Genomic DNA, 10025 nt, shown 5'->3' with positions numbered 1-10025 from the left:
TCCTTGTCCATAGTCCTTCACATAATGAACTCAATCAGTCCAAACAATTAGAAGTTTAATTAAGTACGTCAGATAACACCAAATATCAATTTTCATAGAAACGTGACCGGCGGGGACGGACGGATAATTTGGTTTTTCAGGGGTTGCTGCGTGGAGGAGTGATCTAAAATTAGGTCGCATTTTGGTTTTAAAACAGATCACTTCACAGTTTCGAATAAACCAATCTGTGATTTCGCTAGATGTCAGGAAAGGGATGTTAATTTACCATTTTGACGGTTTGTTTGAGGCAAAACGCTCTCGCTGCCGTGAGAATGCTGGAATTGAGCCGGCTATCTGCAGGTGAATGGCCTGTGCGCGCAGCCGCTCCAGCTTCATACGCGTTGCCACCAAAAGTGTGTGAAGATCGCCGTAGTGTGATAGAGGACCACATGACTGTGCTGATGAGATGGTAACGGCAGGTGCGGCTACATTAGTGATGTGATGATGCTCAATGGTCTTTCGTTGTTGGTATAAGCCGCTGGCGCGGACCTAGATGTCGTGTGGTTCATGAGATGCTATTGGTACCCTTACATTTCACCGAACGATGAATAACCCGATGCGAGACAGCCCGGATGCTCTCAATAGGTTACTCTATTTGGTGCCTCAAAAGCGCGGCGTGACTGTACTGATGACATGAGGTCGATTATTTTAGTAGCCAGCCTGACGAGCCCCATGCACGGAGTCTGGCTGTTACAGCTCAAACAAGCAAAGCCGGTTCACGCAACTCCACTTGATGGTAACCATTTGCTGCATTATTTTTATGACAGGCAGACAATCAGAACCATAAACAAATCATGTTCATAAACATCAACTGTGTGGAACAACGTAATCGCCTCGCAATGTGCTTCACCGAAGCGCGAGGCCAAACCGCTTGGGCATTTACAAAGTAGCTGGACGACACAATAATCACGCAGCTAAGTACACCGGTAATGTCCGAAGGTGCTCAATGATGATGGAGGAGCCGCCGTATATCGGAATTGTTAGGCAAGCCATCAGTCCATGGCCTGTTTGCCTGGAGGTGACCTCCGAGCCGAGCTAAATCAGCGGGTTGACACCAAATGGACCACTTAGTCTTTTAGAAGTCTTGAAGCGAAGGACATCTTTTCAGTAATATGTCCTGATCGTAACGTGCTGAATGGCCATCGATGGGGCTTATTCTCCTAAAGAAAATTGTAACTTTGGGCTTAAAAGCGATGGAAGCCCATTACAAGCTCGCATAACATGAAAGTTGACGCAACAACAATGGGCGTAAGCTAACGTTACTGTGCTTGGAAAACCACGCTGCGATTTCTGTTCGCTTGCTGTAATTTTGAGCCTGCTAGACGTGGTTACGAAAACATAGGCTATAATTAAATGCAGTTGAGGACCAAAGCGATAAAAGCAGGCAATATTGTTAGGAATCCACATTATGGTCACATTAGTCATGTGTTCATGGTGTCATGGTGAAACTTGTTAGGGATCCACAAAGGGTTACTCACAAATGTAGATTGCATGTGACAGCTGGTAATAAGGCGAAGACATATTGTTTGCGCCGCCAATGTCGCCACATCAAATACCCGTCTCTGAAGTTAGTGACCAAAGGGTCCAGCTGGCCGATCTAACGATTCAGTATTTGCTTTTGTCTCCAATGCGAACATGCTTTGACTGGCATACTATTTCAGTGAGTTAAAAGATCAGTGTGTTTCAGTGCTAAGAATACTAATGGTTCATAGTCGGAAATGAGATGCATGTTTGCTATCAATCGCCCGTCATGGTCAACGAATGCTCCTCAAGAAAAAAGAGATTGACATCAGCGGGAAGCAACGCTCCGACGAATGCAAGGGTCGTATGCGTTTTTAGAAATCAATTATTCTGCATGTTTCACCGCGGAGCTAATTTCATGACCTCTTGCATAAAATTGGCGATAGCAATGAATCGTTTGCCTGCCTACATTTTTTACACAGATGACTACATTAGTTTTTTAGAGGCAGATATAGCACACGGTGCATCCTTGACCGGTTTTTGCTCTTCTCGCTGCACATTCAAAACGCCACATGCCACCTGAAGATAAAATGACATTTTGCCATTGAAATGAACATACGCTCTGCCACGTTTGTCGCCACCAGTGAGCAAAAAATCTCGACAAAACGCACGCACAACAGAAAGCGAGACACATCTCCACAGACTTGACGCGCCCGCTCGTGAGCTTCCCACGACACTTTCGCCAATACAACATTTAAGCGAACAACAGTAAGCGCGCCGCCGGTGCCATGTGCCGGGACGATTATTTTCACTCCTGCGAGCAGCAGTCCAGTTGGCGACAGTGGCGCGAGCTTCTGCTTACGCGGCGGCGTCTGTCGCGATTCACTCGCCGCATCATCACTCTCCGACCTGTCCTGGCGCCCTGGAAACGCCGCTCTCCACGCGCTCATCAACCCTCAATCACCGCTTGTCCGCCGACGGCAGCAGCGCCCGCCTCGAATCAGATGATGGGCGGCCTACCTGGCGCGCATGATACACCAGCGGCACCCCGTCTGCCGGCCGTCTGCTCGGCGCTGCCAGGCGGGGTGGGTGTGCCGCGCGGCCCATGCGGCTATTGGCTGGCGCGGCGCCCGCCTGCTGGCGAGCTGTCGATTCCGAACGGCAGGTGAACGTGGCCAGCTTTGTTCTCGGCGGCGTCTGCTGTCGGAAGCGCGATGAGCCCGGGATAAGCCTTCTGGTGTTATCGCTGGGAAAGGCAGCCCACGTCTGTCGAGCTTGGAGTGAATCCAAGGCAGATACGTGTCATCAAAGTGGCCCGAGATTGCTCTGTGAGCCCTGTAGCAGATAACATCCTTCCCATCGATTGAAATCAACGTAAAAATAGACCGAAATAACTCTCCAATGGAAGGTGAAAAATCAGAAAACTTGGTGTAAAATTGTGGTCGAGGGCCTATTCCATTTTATTTCATTCGGTGCAAAGATCCATTGTTTGAATCGCAGAAACGCTTCTTCGGAATGGGTTTAGTTTTGTCGGGTTTCTACAGGAATCGTGGTTGCCAGAGGCTGTAAGGTAGACGTTGTCGAAATTTTTAGTGAAACACAATTTCTGTAATCGAATGAAAACAATGATCGGCAGTGCTTAACCTCAACACATAAGTCGCAGCAAATGTTTTCTGCAAAGTAACACTTGTGAAGCCGTGCCTCAAATTCTATTACGGAAGATCCTTCAGATTATGTTCAAAGAAAGCACGCCGGCTGGTGACGCATGCCTCAAAGCTGCTTCCGTCGCCTTTCTCGAGATCAGGCCGCTCCTGATCTCATGGCAGCTCTCACCGCTGGCGTCGCCCTCATCAATGGTTGCGTGTGCTGTGCGCGTGTTCCAACGACTGAGAAAACTATGCATGTTTGTATTGTTTCCATTTACAAGACAGAGCTTATTTAAGTGTATCAAACCTGCATGACGCACTCGCTGACGTGACCTCATTGTGCTGTGCTACACGCAAGGAATATAGATAACTGCATGCAGATATTGGCCGATGTCTCATAACAATCCAAGCGCGATTGAACTCTTACGATAACTGCTTAGAAATTAACTGGACATCAACTGAGGTGACATTTAGATGTTTTGGCGAGGCATCACTTGGGACAATGAGCTTAACGACCTTCATTGATAAAAAGCGATTCGGAAGTGGGATAACGCTCGTCTTCAAAATTTTACCAGCTACATTTCTTTATGTTGCGAATGGTGAAGACTCCCTTTTAAAAGGTAACATTCCGTTTTTCTCAGCAGTGCCTAGACAATTTCCTTGTGACCATCAATTGGTGGATAATTTATATTTAAGGTAGCGTTGGCGTTTGTTTAATAGCACTGCAACTGTTGAAATTCAGCAATACGTAAAGTTTCCCTCGAGACGCCAAAAAAGCAATGCTTGATGCCAGTAACATTCCACCTTACACATTTCGTCGACACTATCCGTGACTTAGATGTGACTTGAGACGAAAGACTATCATTTGGATTTAGAGTCGACATAATTCGGATTTTAAGTCTAAAGCCGAAAAAGCTCAGTTTGGCACTAAGGCATGCCGTTCGTTCTTCCCAGAAAGTTTGGGCACGTGTCAGTGTTTCACTAAGTCTCCTATATTTCCCTTACGCTAGGTGTCCCTGGCTGCTAAGTTACTGCACGCGTTATGTGAGCGGTACCGGCCAGTGTACACTGATATGATGGAGAGAGAGAGAGAGAGAGAGAGAGAGAGAGAGAGAGAGAGAGAGAGAGAGAGAGAGAGAGAGAGAGAGAGAGCGTGTGTGTGCGTCAAGTTCGAAAAGTCTGTCGCATCCTGATTTACCGGATCATTTCAAGTCAAACACTTCACATTTGCGCTACATTTAACATGTCATGTTTGCGCAATGTATGTACATTGGAATGACTGATTTATCATTTCACGGGCTCTTCTCACCTATAACTCCCGGTTACGTATTTCTATTCACCAACCAATGTTTCTATTTACGTGCCGTCATATAACACTCCTTCATGTCATATGCACAAGTGAGTGCTGTTACAGATGGACCCAATGTGACAGTGTCGCCCTCCGTGAATAGTCTGTAGTTTTATGGATGTACGTTCATGTTCACATGCGTCATAAATCATTTCATCCCTTTCGCTCTAATCTGATTAAGTGCGCTTTGGTGAGCTAGTTCAAGTTTCTGTAGAGTGGCACAACATTTATTTTGACATGTCATAAGTTTCGTCAATAGTAAATGGGCGCTATTCGTGAGCGATCTTTTAAATCAACTCTCAAGAAGAGCCCTGCAGATTAAAACACGACGAGGACAGCAGTCAGTAACACCACTTGATTCGAAATGTAGCAGCTTCGAAGGCCCGACCTAGTCCAGTCAGAGTCAATCTCGCTTCTGACCGGCTTATATCTTCACGATCATGGTTCGTCTGGCCACGGATTGTTTTTGCAGCCATTGTGGCACAATTCTTTGAAATTTACACTGTGAGACAAACTGTGTCTTTTTAAACACTCAAACATCACACAAGTGGCAGCCGTCCCTGTCGACGGACCATGGAACGTCACGACACAAAGTCACACGCCACACATCACAACAATCGCGACAAAGCTGAAAGCTATGGGTCAGCACTGGGTCTTGATCTCGGCAAACCGGGCCTCAGGAACACGAGACCAACGTCGCTTGACAAATGAGAGAAAGGACTGTAGCATTAGCATCGTAAGAAGCATTGGCAAAAGTGCGGGTCGTTGTGGAGTCGGTCACGCGTACTCGAGCGCAGACCAAGGCTTTGCCGGTTTGGGATGCTTCACGGATTAGTGTTGGATAAGGAGCCGGAAAACGTGGAGACGTTGGACACGAGCCGGCTGTAAGGACCACGTTATAACTGCCCACAAAACAGCGGGGAGTTCAAGCTTCTGACCCGTAACAACGTCAGTGACCAATTGCAGAAGGCGACCTTTACCACCTTTCTGCGGCCATACCCCGATGCCGTGTGCTGTGGCCGTCATTGGGACAGAGTTGGCCTTATGGCATGACGTAGCACTATGACATGACACATAACTATGACACATGCATGACACTACACAGACGTGTAGTTTAGCCCATATCACACAAAAGTGGCACGTTTTCAAATCTTCTCCGATTCAGCAGCCTTATTCCGAAGACACCGTAAACGTAAGTCTTCCAGGTTACCTGGTTCCTTCAAATCCAATGACCAGGCCTTGGTGGGCTCAAGGCGAGTCCATTGTCAAGCAGCTATCGGTAAGTTGGCGTGCGAATGCCTTACATCATTAAGACCATTGTCCTGCTAAACTCTTGAAAAAGAACCTTCCAACGTGTGATAATACCCAGGTGCATGGACTATCAAGGTGGCTTACTCATTGCGCTCGTGTTTCGGCATCGACATAAGATAATTATACTTCTGCTATCACCCCATCGAACCATGTCGTGAAATGCGTCGGACTGCTCATCCAATGATTATTGTTTACGTCTGCGATGTCATTGACCTGGCCAGAAGACGTAATCAAGGCTAATGATAGATGTGAAACTCATTGCAGCTACACGTTTTCCCACGGCGCACATTCATCACCTATAAACCGCAAATGAACGAAAAATCGCCATAACTTATCTGCAAGGCGGATGTTCGCAGGGAATGTCGGCCCCGGAAATGTCGGCGTCATCTCGATGGTAGTTGGCACAGCGCTGTCGCTGACCATCAAGCTGTGACGGTGGGTCTTGGAGAAACTCCCGTACCGGCGCTGGCTGCCGTCGTGAGGCAAGAGGAACTGCTCGGGTTTACAGCACGTGACATTTTGACGCATGACGTATTTTGACGAAGTGGTGGTTGACTCCAAATATTCATTTTAAGGGCAATGTACTCAGACAATAACCCGGCAGATGCTGGGGAGTACTGCAAACGATCCGCGTCACAGTAAGCGCCGACAGCATCCGAGGGCTTCTCCCAGATGTCTAATAAGCTGCCTATGTCAACGGCCTTCTAGATGGCAGTCAAATAAGTCCTCTCCGCAGCCCCAAGCCTACAGACCACCGACACATGCTGCAGCTCAGCGGGGCTAGCCTCTGCGTGGGGTGCCCTGCAGCGGCAGGCAGCCTCTGCCCCGGCCAAGCTCTCGCAGCACTTTCTTCATCTGAGCAAACATCGGCCGAAGTGTCGCGACCATTCTCACGACACGCTCGAGCGCGCCGCAACAACACGCGTCCAGGTGACCGGCTTCGGGGCCGCAGATTAATGACACGTTTCGATTACTGTGGCGCACGAGCTGTCCGTCGGCCGTCGGCGGCCGGAGGGAGGCGACAGGGACGGAGCGCGGCGGACGCCGGGGGGGGGGGGACATGCGACGGAGAAGGGAGACCACGGAGCCAGCCGGGAGGTGGCGCGACAGGGACCAGACGTGAAACCGGGAGAAGGGGAGGATGCGGAAGGCGGTGAGGCGACGCAGTGAGGGAGAGATGTAACCTGAAGGGGGAGAGGAGAGACAGAGCGAGCAGGGGGTGACAGCACGGGGAAGAGATGTGACACGGGAGAGAATTTGGGTGCGACGCGACGGATAGAGGAGACAGAGCAAGCGGGGATGTGACAGAGCTCGGTACGTCGGGAGGAGGAAACTGACGCCCGGCTGGCCCCTCGGGAAAGCTCCAGACATCTACGTCAAGAACCGCGCGGAATAGGAGGAAAATAAAAATGGCATCGAAAAGCCATCGCCTCATAGAACTCAAGTTATACCTTGCGTTTATATTCCGTCGACCATGAGATGATCAGGGCCACAGGTTAGAAAATGTTGCTTGGCTGCCATTTCTTCCCTGGCATGGCCTACCATTGTCATTTGAACACCATCAAAAGAAAAAATACGAAATGGATCCCACTGGCTCTGAGTAACAAAAATCGGTTAAGTCGACCCCTTACTAGTTAGAGACCGGGTAAGCTCTGAATGTGAAAAGTTTGCATGGCAACCTTCCTCACTCCCAGGATCCATTTACTTCTCTTCCCAGGCCATTGGTATGCTACAATTCATACCCCTGCACGCGGGTGCATGAATGCAACATGGCAAGGTAAGGCAAAACCCCATGTTAGGTCGGCCCAGGTAATAAAAGGTCATACGAGCTTAGCTGGTTGAACAAGTGCCAACCAACGGACAGCCCTGACCATTCGCAGCCGCGAAAAGGCTGTAGACGTCATTGTTGTTCTTATGGAATCAATAACGTGAGGACGACCAAGTTAAATCAGATGAGATTACGTCCATCCAGGCTGTAATACGCTAGCTGCTTAACGTCCGATGTAAAAGAAATGCACTGAAGTAGTCGCCCGTAAAGCTAAATGGCGCAAGTGGTTTGTAACAACAAGGACCACTGCATTTGGTGCCTATCCGACGTCGAATCCCATTAGATCAGCATATGAAATGTCGTTTGGTTGTTTCGTTACCAAACCCATAATTTTCTGATCCGCCCACCCTGAAAAATTGTGATTGTCCCAGAAGCATTTCGAAGGGCAGGTTACACGTTTCAGATCAGGCCATGCCAAATATGACCTTCAGCCATTTTCTCACGACGTCTAAGTGACGGGGAAGGCGTTCCAAGAGTGATTAGAGCTTAACAAGCGACGGACAACGCGCTGCTCAGAAGCAAAATACGACAATTCCCGTCCGATACGGCCTACTCAGGAAGCGTTGATCTTGAGAATCTTGTACACAATTTCGCCTTTTGAGAAATTTTCGCCTTTTGCGAAACTCCGCCTCTGTCTGGTGTGTTAGTATGCACAAATTATGCACATGCCAGCACCCCAGGCTAGGACGATAGTCCAAATCATTTTCCCGTTCGGAAATTTTCCAACTGTATCAGAAGTTTGAAGCTGCACATTTTCCAACCCATCTAACTAAAAAATTTCCACGCAACACGTGACCCTGCAGAAAATGCCGATGTTTAGGTTCACGTCTTTCCGTTCTCCCATCAGCTTCGAAACAAGCGAGGAGTGCTTGGAAGTCTCCAGGGCGCGCACTGCATGGCGTCCCAGGATGCATCAGGTAAATGAGACGATCCCACAATGCAACTCGGAACAAATCAGCCCACCGGGCGACCAGTGACTTCGGCACGGAGGTTTGTCGTGTCGAAGGAGTTGTGTCATCGACGTCTTCTTTCTTTCTTGCATCCCACATAGCTCTCGGATATGGCAAGCCCAAAATTAAAACCAGCAATTTTATCTAAATGACCAAGACGGTAGCTAAGATCCGAGGTAACCCCGGCATTCGAGACGGCTTACGCTCTGCAACGCGGGACTTTTGGCTGATTTAAAGAAACCTCAACCATGGCCTCCCAGCGGAGGGATGATTACGAGTGGCGCAGGCAAGAATCTCCTGTCCTGCCCCCACAGCCCATCTCGAGCATGAATCCCGATGACAAATTCCACGCGCGTGTTCACGATACAGCAGAGTGCCGTGAACCACTGGGTTCGACGACTCGCGACGGGTCTCCTCCCCATCAGCATAGTTTCTCCCGTGCCCACGGCTAATTACCGCGCCACTTGGCCCCCGGAAAAAGTCGAACGTGATAAATTACCGGGCACCGCTCATCGCACCAATGAGCCTCGATCACCTCCAAACCGCAGCTGATTGGCGCCCACGTCCGGTTTCTCCGCGCCTGCACTCATAATGCACAGATGCGCCAGATTGGTCTAAGAAATGGCCACCTAATTACAGCGACGCGTCGTCGACGGTCGTGGCACCACGGCGCGCTGCGTCGGCCGGCGCGTCGCGAATCGCGGCGGCGGCGACGTCGGTGATTAGTACGTTTGAGCGTCGTTTGTTTTCCGGCCGCCAGCCGGCGCCACTGCTCGCGTTACGTCACGCGGCCGGCCAGCTGACACTCTCACTGTCGGCCGGGCCATCTGCCGGACAAATCGGGCGACGCGCCGCCCGGCGCGCGTCACCCGGCCGCCGGGGTTGTGCAAGGGCTGCTCGCACGCGACACGCCCTCTACGGGGTGGACGGCCCACTCGGCCACCCGCTCGCGAAAGCCGAGATGCGCTTGTGCCGGCGATGGCCGAGCTATGCCTGCTGGGCATGCCTGTGGACGGCGGTTGGACTCGGTTGCCGCAGGTCTTACCAACTGGTGTCATCGTGGACGTGGGATATGGGTTATAAGCGGGACCGCGAACTGGATGACAATGAAATTGGACATAGTATAAGAAAGTGTTTCACGCCTTGTCCAGATGTGTCCTCGGAACATAGAACTTAACGCTGCAAAAGCATCTCACTTTTACTTGCGAGCTGCCGTTCTCTCCCCGAGTCATTCCGCGCCCCAGGCGGCGTCTGCAGTCGTCGATGACTTGGCCACACCGACGGCTTTGATGCATCGCTGAGTTGGCTGCAGCGGAGCGTCTAGCGTGACGGCGCGGGTCCGGGCTGCCAGCACTTCGCCGCCGAGGACAGCCCCTGGGCGCCGGAGCGTGTCGGAGAACACGGCGTCAGTCCCGGCGGCTTCGGCTGGTTCTGCGGCGTCG

The sequence above is a fragment of the Pollicipes pollicipes genome, unplaced genomic scaffold, assembly GCF_011947565.3.
Source record: "Pollicipes pollicipes isolate AB1234 unplaced genomic scaffold, Ppol_2.1 Scaffold_4881;HRSCAF=5763_pilon_pilon_pilon, whole genome shotgun sequence".
NCBI classification, from domain to species: Eukaryota; Metazoa; Arthropoda; class Thecostraca; order Pollicipedomorpha; family Pollicipedidae; genus Pollicipes; species Pollicipes pollicipes.
This window is presented reverse-complemented; position numbering follows the sequence as displayed.